This window comes from Arvicanthis niloticus, chromosome 26, assembly GCF_011762505.2.
Source record: "Arvicanthis niloticus isolate mArvNil1 chromosome 26, mArvNil1.pat.X, whole genome shotgun sequence".
NCBI classification, from domain to species: Eukaryota; Metazoa; Chordata; class Mammalia; order Rodentia; family Muridae; genus Arvicanthis; species Arvicanthis niloticus.
Window position 1 is genome coordinate 11,537,700 of NC_133434.1, and position 10,008 is coordinate 11,547,707.

Here is a 10,008-nt window from a genome sequence, read left to right on the forward strand (position 1 = left end):
GACAGAAAGAGAGAGAGAGAGAGAGAGAGAGAGAGAGAGAGAGAGAAAGAGAGAGATATGGGGGAATGGGGGAAGAGATGTGTTGTATGGACCAAGGAGGAGAGCTAGCCTGGTAAGCAACAGTTCCCTAGGCTATCCTCCTGCCTGTGTTAGCAAGAGAGAAACCAGAGAAGAGACTGAGATAAGAGGCTGCTTGGAGGTTTAAAAGGGGCAGAGGAAAGAAAAGGAAAAAGAAGGGCAGGAAATTTCAATGCCTTCGGACATCAAAAGAGTTGTATGCAAATGAAATGTAAATACAATGCAAATTGACCCTCCCTCCCTCTGCTCCGTAGAGCTGGAGGATTCATTCAGAGAGTAGCCCAAATTAGATGTCTTGGTTGTGAAGCCTTGATTGCTCTGACCCTTTCCTGGGTCTTTGTGGTGTGACCTCTGACCCCTCCTTGCCTGCAGCTCTAGTTGCCGCAGAAGCTTCCCCAGGCTCCATGTGTCCTTGATCAGCTTCTCTGGCTCCAAGGCCCAAGTCTGGAGTCTATCTTCTTCCAACGTTTTAGCTGGGAGTGTTCTGAGACTCCTGAGAGGGGGTGGGTGGGGGAGGGGTGAAGTGGGGGAAGGGTGCCTATCTCCAGCCTTGTTTTCTCCCCAGAGGGAAAAGTGTCCTTCTTGGCAGCTGGCCTGCTGAGTACTCCGGCTTCCTGTCTTGTCAGCTGGATTGAGTTGTCAGGGCTGGGAGAAGGGTGGAGAGCAAAGCGTCCTGGAAGGCCACCAAGCAACAAGTCCCTTCTAGCTCGTTCCCTCTGCCAGATGGGCTGCAGGGCCCTGTGCATGGGGCTGTGGAATGGGGATGTGTGTGGGGGGGAGGTCTCTGTCTGTCTTAAGTTCATAAAAGCCATTGAATCCAAGCTCAGCTCCCCCACCTCAAAGAAAAACACAAGGAAGGAAGGAAGGTAGAGGCCAAGGAGGACTCCCAAGTCTGTTTTGAATAACACCTCTGACTAAATCAGATGGCATCAATGCCACGAGGCATATTGCAGAAGACAGACAGAGCAGGACAGTGCCAGGGTGACAAAGCCAGAGATGTCTTGGGAACCAGGATAAAAGCAGCTGCATCTGGGGAGTGGAAAGGAAAGGACACAGAACACACAGTGCTGTGCTCTGTCCTGATGTCCCCAATGCTGGCTGTCCTGTGCCACTCTCTCAGCCTGCTCCCCAACTGCCTGCCAGCATCCAGCCCTTACCCTCATCACAGAAACTCAGAGCTCATTTTGTTCTTGACGTCCTAGAATGGTAGATATATTTTTTAAAAGTCTTTAATTTAAAAAATAGAAACACAAGAATTTTTTTTTCCCCAATCAGCTTTTGACCTTGTGCCTTGCCCCAGGTCAGCCAGTCCTCTCTTGGCTCTTGAAGACGAGGTGATATTCCAGGACACCTGCACTCTCAGGGCAAGCCTGGACCCAGCGCGCCCTCTTGTGGATGTTCAGAGTGTAACCCTTGCCTATAAAATTCTAGAAAAGAACACTTCTGTGGACAGGACAAGCACAGATCAGGACCGCAGTTCCAGACAGAGATATTGATGCAGTATTCCCATCAAATACTGGACCTCTCTATGGATCTCAGGTTTATCAAAACAGTGAAGAAGCTCCAGGCTTTTCTTCCCACTGCCTTCTAAAGCTACCAGGAACTGCAATTACCCGGAACTCAGCGGTGTTATGGGCCAATGCATCTGAAGCTATATGAAGTAACCCCAGAGCCACACACTGGCTCAGGACCTAGAGATGTCACAGGTATTGTCTTTCTCCTCTACAAGATTCCAGTCTCTTGAAGCTTATAAATCACGAACAGATGAGTTCTTTATCCTGTGGTAGCGATCCAAACAGGAAAGTGTAGGTTTGTCTTGAGGCTCCAGTGGAGAGGGGGTATACCCTGCTGGAATCTGGGGATAGACCTCAAGAAGAACCAGCCCAGGAATACACAGCAGTGAAAAGTAGGGAGCCATGAGCCACACATGCAGGGGCAGGAGACAAAGGTTCGAGAACGGGGTGACTGTCCTGCTGCGGGACAGTCAATCAGCCTTACCTAGACAGAGGAGATGCTTGGCTGGCTTCACTGATGGCCCAGCTGACTGCAGCCCAGCCTAATGGGAGCATTTCTGGGGTGGAAGCTTTTGGGGTAGAGACAGTGCTGATAAGAAGTCTGGTACGTAATTCCAGAATTTGAGAATTTAAGGCAGCGGGGTCGCTTTGGATCTGAAGCTAACCTGGTGCCATGGTTTGTCTATGTTTGGCCCAGGAAGTAGCACTACTAGGAGGCGTGGCCTTGGAGTAGGTGTGTCACTGTGGGTGTGGGCTTTCAGACTCACTTCCTAGATCCCTGAAAGCCAGTCTTCTCTTAGAGGCTGGCAGATGAAGATGTCAAACTCTCAGCTCCTCCTGCACCATGCCTGCCTGGATGCTGCCATGCTCCAGCCTTGATGACAATGGACTGAATCTCTGAACCTGTAAGCAGCCCCAATTAAATGTTGTCCTTATAAGAATTGCCTTGGTCATGGTGTCTGTTCACAGCAGTAAAACCCTAACTAAGACACCTGGGCTACCTACTGAGTTGTGGTTCAGTTTTGGCTACAGGGCATGACCCTGTCTGAAAAACAAGTCCGGTACGATGGTGCACACCTTCAATCAATACTACTGTTCAGGAAGCAGAGGCAGGTGGTCCTTTGTGAGGAAAAGAAATGGAGGTAAAGAGAGGAGAGGATCTGCCCACACAGGGAGGCTTCTGAGGAAGTTTCTAGAGTTTATTCTCAATAGCACAAAGCCCCCTGGATCAATTGAGTTGGATGTTCTCCACCACTCTTCTTGTTCTTTGAAGGCCCCAGAAGGTTGGTCCCTGCCCACTTCATCATCCTCAGGCCTCAGCGAATGTAAGTGTTCATGGCCAGTGAGGGCCTGCAGCCCCAGCTCCTCACTGCTACAATGTTACTCATCTGATGTTAGCTTTTACTCTTCCCAGACCCTGGGGCTCCTGAGACCAAACAGCCTTTGCCACTATTGCTTCTTCAGCCTTGCCCACCAGCGACCTGTTTTCCCCTGGTCTGGGTCCCCTTAGACCTGCTGGCACCCGGTAAATAAACCACAGTGTCCAAAAGGCAAGCCCAGTTGATTCTGTTTCCTGCTGATAATCCCAGCAGGGGACATTGGAGGACAGCCATGGAAAGGAAGAAAACAGAGTAGCTGGAGACATAGGGTCACATGGCAGGGACTCCACGGAGAACTTCTGTACCAGACCTTGTGAGCTTCCAGTTGAGAAGACTGTGTGTAGTCGGTCACAAGCCACACCAGAACCTAGACTCAGTACAGCAAGACTGACTGTTGCTTTCCAGGAGTGGCAGCTTTGTCTCTGTCTTATGGAGTGATGGCTTCCTTGTCTGGCTCTGGCTTCTGCTGCGTATCAGGCCTTGAAAGGCAGGGAGAGAAAGACAGACATTCCACTCCTGCCACCACCCTCCCTCCTCCTCTTCTCATAGGAAACAGAAGCCCCTCGCCCCTAGCCCCACTCTCTCTCTCTCTCTCTCTCTCTCTCTCTCTCTCTCTCTCTCTCTCTCTCTCTCTCTCTCTCAGGTTTTTGAGATAATGTTTCTCTGTGTAGCCTTGGCTATCTTGGAACTTCCTCTGTAGACTAGGCTGACCTCAAACCGTCTCTGCCTCCGAAGTGCTGGGATTAGTTGTGTGCACCACCACCACCCAGCTTCCCACCTACCCACCTACCTTTCTTGAGTCCCTCTTTTCTTCCCATCCCCTGGATCTCAGCCCCTCCCGGATTTTTTGGAAGCCTCCCTGTGTGGGCAGATCTCCCTTTCTCTTTACCTCTACTTCCCTTTCCTACCCATTAACCTTTTAGCCCTGAAACCACTCAACTCTGTCCCTCCTAAAACAAAAACTGAAAACAGCAAATATGCAACCCAGCCCTGCCTCTCCTGCTGCTTCAGCAAGCAATGCATATTTATATTTTTTGTTGTTTTTATTTATTCATTAGTTAGTTAGTTGGTTAGTTCGTTTGTTTGTGATGGGATCTCTCCATGTATTCCTGGCTATGTTGGAATGTAGAACTCACAAAAGATCACCTGCCTCTGCTTCTTGAATGGTAGGATTAAAGGTGTACACTACCATGCCAGACTTGTTTTTTAGACATGGTCTTGCCCTGTAGTCAAGGCTGAACCACAACTCAGTAGGTAGCCCAGGTTAGCTTCAAATCCAAAGCAACCCCTCTGCTTTACACTCTCAAGTGCTGGGATCATAAGACAGGCTTCTTCCCAACTCTCTCCCCACCCCAAAAGTTTCCACCTCAGGAATGCTCAGGTTAGGCTGGGCTGCAGTCAGCTGGGCCATCAGTGAAGCCAGCCAAGCATCTCCTCTGTCTAGGTAAGGCTGACTGATTGTACTCCAGCAGTGGCTTTACGGTAACACCAAGAGATGGCAGACATGGTGGGATTTGGATGGGTTCTGGAGTCCTGCTTTTTTGGTCAGACATCAGACTAGAAATTGCCCTGGGGATGTTCTACCAAATGCATTTACAATCTTTGAGGCAATTGTGCTGAAGATGAGAGCAGGCCTCATCCAATCCAGTGAAGGCCTCTACGTATACTAGGGCTTCTGCCTCCCTGCAGCGCCCTGGCAGTGTGGGGCAATGGGAGTGTCCACGTGCTATCAGTGAGGGGTACGTGGGAGCATCTACCGCAATTCCCTTGCCTAAGATCCAAATGCTTTCTTACCACCTGGCCCTTATGCTCTCCCTCCTGGCTTGTAAGAGTGACTGACCGCAATCCAGCTGTCTACCTGGAGCCAAGCAGCTAGGAACCTGATGGACCCTGAGTGGGGAGGGTGGGGTCAGTGTGGGAAAGTAGGGGTGGGATGTGGGGATAGGAGGTGAGGTACAGTTTAGGTGTATTCAAGTGAGGGAAGAAGAGGGCTTGTGCATTGTGATAGGTGGGTATTGGGGGAGTATCTCCATGAGGCAACCACAAATTTGTGATTCCCCCTCAGCCTCCCAAGGGTTGGCATTGCAGGTAAGTGTCACCATGCCAGGCTATGCTTTGGTTTGTTTGTTGTGTTTTTTTTTTTCTCCCTTCCTGTCTCCTTTCTGGGATAGGACCAGACTGGAACTCACTATGTGGCCTCTGAGTGCTGAGAGCACAGCTGCACATTTGGTTTGTTTCTTTGAGACAAGTTGTCACTCTGTAGTCCAGACTATCCTGGAAGTCACTATGTAACCCAGGATGACCTTGATCTCATGGTGATCTTCCTGCCTCAGCCTTCCAAATGCTGGGATTATACCTTGTACCACCATCTTTGGCACTTAGTAAAGCTTCAGTTCTCTCTTTTCTTTCTTTCTTTCTTTCTTTCTTTCTTTCTTTCTTTCTTTCTTTCTTTCTTTTTTTTGAGACAGGGTTTCTCTGTGTAGCCCTGGCTGTCCTGGAACTCACTCTGTAGACCAGGCTGGCCTCGAACTCAGAAATTCGCCTGCCTCTGCCTCCCAAGTGCTGGGATTAAAGGTGTGCTCCACCACTGCCCGACTAAAGCTTCAGTTCTTAAGAGGGACCCTTGCCCACCTCATGTGAGATGCTATTTCTATGCTGTCCTACGGACCCAGGTCCCACAAAGACTCTGGAGCCAATTCGAATCTTAGCATCACCCATGTCTCTCTTCCCCAAGTTATCCAGTGACTACTACCACAGGGAGCTAGTCCCACACTTTGGATTTCTCCTCCCCTCAAACCTAAGCCCTCTTTTACAGGTGAGCCCTTCAAGCCCCGTTCTTAAAGGCTCTAGTTGGCTTCTCAGATAAACCCATTGTCTTAGTCAGTGTTCTATTGCTGTGAAGAGACACCGTGACCAAGACAACGCTTATAAAGAGAAACATTTAATTGGAGCTCACTTAGTTTCAAGGGTTTAGCCCATTGTCATCATGGCAGGGAGCATGGGGCATGCAGGTGGGCATCGTGCTGGAGAAGTAGCTGAAGATTCTACAAATCTACATTGGCAGCTGGGAGAGAGAAACCCCAAAGGACACCCCCAGTGACACACTTCCTAAAACAAGACACACCTACTCAACAAGGTCACACCTCCTCATCTTTCTCAAATAGTGCCATTGCCTGATGACCAAGCATTCCAATATAAGAGCCTATGATGGCTGTTCCTATTCAAACCACCACCCTCATTCTGGTTAGAAGTGACGTCACTAAGTGCCCTATGCTGAAGCTCAGCTCTGTTCTTTTTGTGTTGTTCTTTGTTTGTTTTATTGAGATAAAAGTTAATCCTGAACAACTTATCTTCCTGCCTCTACCTTACAAGTGCTAGGATTACAGGTGACCCACCCCATGCTGCCTTGGCTGTGTTTTCACTAGTCACTGGCCTTGGGTAGATGTCTTAGTTAGGGTTTTATTGCTGTGAAGAGACACCGTGACCATGGCAACTCTTATAAAGAAAAACATTTTTAATTGGGACTGGCTTACAATTTTAGAGGTCCCCATCGTCTATCACAGTCGCAACAATGTTTAAAAGCCCGAAGTTCAAAGTCTCTTTTGAGATTCTGCAATTTCTTAATCATATGATCTCCAATAATATCAAAATCAAAAAGCAGATCACTTAGTTCCGACGTCACAGGGTATATACATTACCATTCCAAAATGTCATACCAAGGAAATACTGGACCAAAGCAAGACTGCTGTTTGCAGCTTTCCTTGGCAGGTATACCATGGCTCTCACATCTCTAACACCTTGGGGTATCCAAGGCAACTTCAAGTTTACAGCTTCTTGTTCCAGTGTCTGGGGCTCACACACCATCTTCTGGGCTCCTCCAAAGGGCTTGGGTCATTTCCCCAGCTCTTTCTTCTGTAGCACTCTAGGCTCTGGTTGACTCCACTCCACTGCTGCTGCTGTTCTTGGTGATCATCCCATGGTACTGGCATCTCTAATACACTGGGGTCTTCCGCTGCAACTAGACTTCACCAATAGCCTCTCATAGTTTCCCTTCATGGTGCCAAGCCTCAAGTTTTTTTGCATGACCCCTTCAGTCCTGGGGTCAACTGTTGAGGCTACACCTTCAACAATGGCCTTTCCTGGCCTCTCACAGTGCCAAGCCTCAGCTGCTCCTCATGACCCCTTCATGCCTTCAAATCAGTACCACCTGGGAGATTCTTACATTTTATCAAGTCTGACTGCCAGCAGTCATGGTCCTGAAGAGGGAATGGAGAGTTCTACATCTTCAACCCAAGTCAGCAAAAGGAGACAGTGTGCCACACTGGGCATAGCTTGAGAATATGTGAGACCTCAAAGGCCACCCCCATAGTGACACACTTCTTCCAACAAGGCCACACCTCCTGGTAGTGCCACTCCCTATGGGTAAACATTCAAACCCATGAATCTGTGGGGGCTACCACAGCAGGCCACTCAATTTTTCATGAGAGTTGTAACTCTAGTATTACTCAATTCCCACAAGGATTCAACAGAATATTTGACACAGAGACACTTTTGTTGATGTTTTGTTTTATAAGACAATATCTTGGTAGGTAGCTTAGGCTGACTTCAAATTTTCAATTATTTGGACTGGGTTTTGAAGTGCTGTGACCACAGGTCTGAGCCTCCACACCTGGTTAGAAAGGTACTTTGTAAAAACTTGAAGTGTCACAGAGGAATGGCTACTGATAAAATGGCCTCTCCCAGGGGCTTTCACAGGACCTCTAAGACAGTGTGGTGGTTTGAATAAAAATGACTCCCATAGGCTCATATATTTGAATTCTTGGTTTCCAGTTGGCCAATGGGTAGGAAGGATTAGGAAGTGTGTTTTTGTTGGAGGAGGCGTGTCTTTGTTGAGGAGACGCTGAAGACTGGAGTTGACACACTAGAGCTAGTGTCTCCCTCTGCCTGCTACTGAAAGATCAGATGTATAAAACTCTCAGTTCTGGCTCAAGCACCCTGTCTTTCTGCTTCCTGGAGTGACGATCACTGAGTAACCCTCTGAAACTCTAAGCAAGCCCCCAATTAAATGCCTTTTTTAAATATAAAAGTTGCTGTGGCCATGGTGTCTCTTCACAGCAATAGAACGGTGACTAAGACAGACAGTAAGCAAAGCCTTCTCTGCCCGTGCTGGCCTGCCATACCTGACCACCTATAGCTATCTAAAGGTCTCAGGGTTCGGTGATGACTTGGCACCACTCACCCCACTGACTGCTGTGGTGAAGCTTCGGGCAAGGTGACAGAGTCGAGGATAAAGCTGGGCGGAATTTACCATTGTGATTGTTACTCAGACCCCCGGATATCGGTATCAGGTAAGGCCAACCCCAAAGTCTTAGGGAGCTTTGCCTTCCACTCCCACTCTTGATGTCCAGCAAGGGTCTCTAGTCAGAGAAGCCTGGACAGACAGCCCTCAGAGCTCCCTCAGTGCAGGGGACAAGCAAGCTTGGAGCGCTCCAGCCAGGAAGTTGAGAAAAACATTCCAGGTCATGAAACATTCATCTTATTTATTGTTTGTTTTAGAGACAGTCTTGCCATGGCTGGCCTGGTGCTTGATACATAGCCCAGGCTGACCTGAAACTCTCAGCAGTCCCCCCCCTCCTTAAACCACCTGAATGCTGGGACATTCCAGATTTGTGTCACCACACCCAACTGTCACATTTTTATTGTTTGTTGTGTTGAGATAGAGTCTCATGTAGCCCAGGTTGGCCTCAGACTTGCTATGTAGCCCAAGCTAGTCTTGAAGCTCTGATCCCTCTCCTTCTGCCTCTCAAGTACCAGTATTAAAGGCATGTGGCACCATGCCTCGCTTAAAACTCTAGTTTAAAACATTCTTGATGCCTTCATTTTTTGTTGTTGTTGTGTTTTTCAAAGATTTATTTTATTTGTATCTCTTTTTGTGCTGTGTATGTGGGAGCCCTTGGAGCCAGAAGAGGGTACTGGATCTCCTGAAACTGGAGTTGTGAGCCTCCCAAAATGGGTGTTCTGCTACCAGCAAGTGCTCTTAACGGCTGAGCCATCTCTCCCGCCCCTGTTGTTTTAAGACGGGATCTTACACATTGGCTAGGCTTGAACTTGCTTTATAGCTCAGGCTGGTCTTGAACTCTTGGTCATCTGGCCTCTGCCTTCCAAAGATCATAGGCAAGTGCCACCACACCTCCTGGATGGATTGAAGCATTCTTCTGATAAGGATGACAACGACAAGTTCTCATTTTGTAGCCCTACCCTAAAACTATGTTTGGCAAAACATGCATTTGGAAATGCATTACTCCTGGACATTTGGAAGCCAAACAGAAGAGGGAAAGAAGGAAGAGACTCCACAGAAGGACAGGGTGCCTTCTCCAAGAACCCATCTTCCACCCAGAGCAGATGTTCGGGATCACGTGCAAATACTCCTGGAGGCCAGAAGAGGGCATCAGACGGAGGCCTGCATTAAGCAGGAGGGAGAAAACTAAAAAGACAGACGCATCTCCTTCCTCGTCTGCTGGCCAGGTTGCGGCAGGCCCTTACAGATGTGATTAGAATAAAGGCTCAGTAACCCGGGAAGGCTGCCTCCCCACAGATCCTCCACTAGACCTTGGTCCAGCAAACCTGGCTCTCAGCAGACCCTCTGGCCCGGAGGCAGTCTTTTTCTGGAGGCATTGGATAGATGGAACTGTTCTGCACTCTGCTGCTTCCTTCCTCAAGGCCTTTGAAGAGGGTTTGAGTCTGTCTCTTCTCCTCTGAGGAGCTCTGTGGAATCAGAGGCTTTGTTACCCATAAACCTCTGCGGCCTTCACTTTGCCAAACTCACTGTCAAGGCTCAGCTCACACCCGGCCTCTTCCATGAAGTCTTCCCAAATAAGTATAGCTGCCCCCGCCCTGTAATTTGCAGCTGGAGCTGTCCTTTAATTTGCATAGAACCTTCTGCCTCTGCCTCCTGAGTGCCGGAAGTACCCGTGAGCACCATGACTTCCGGTGAGGGCCCGGATGTGGATGCTGGATGTCTAGTCTAAGATCGCTTT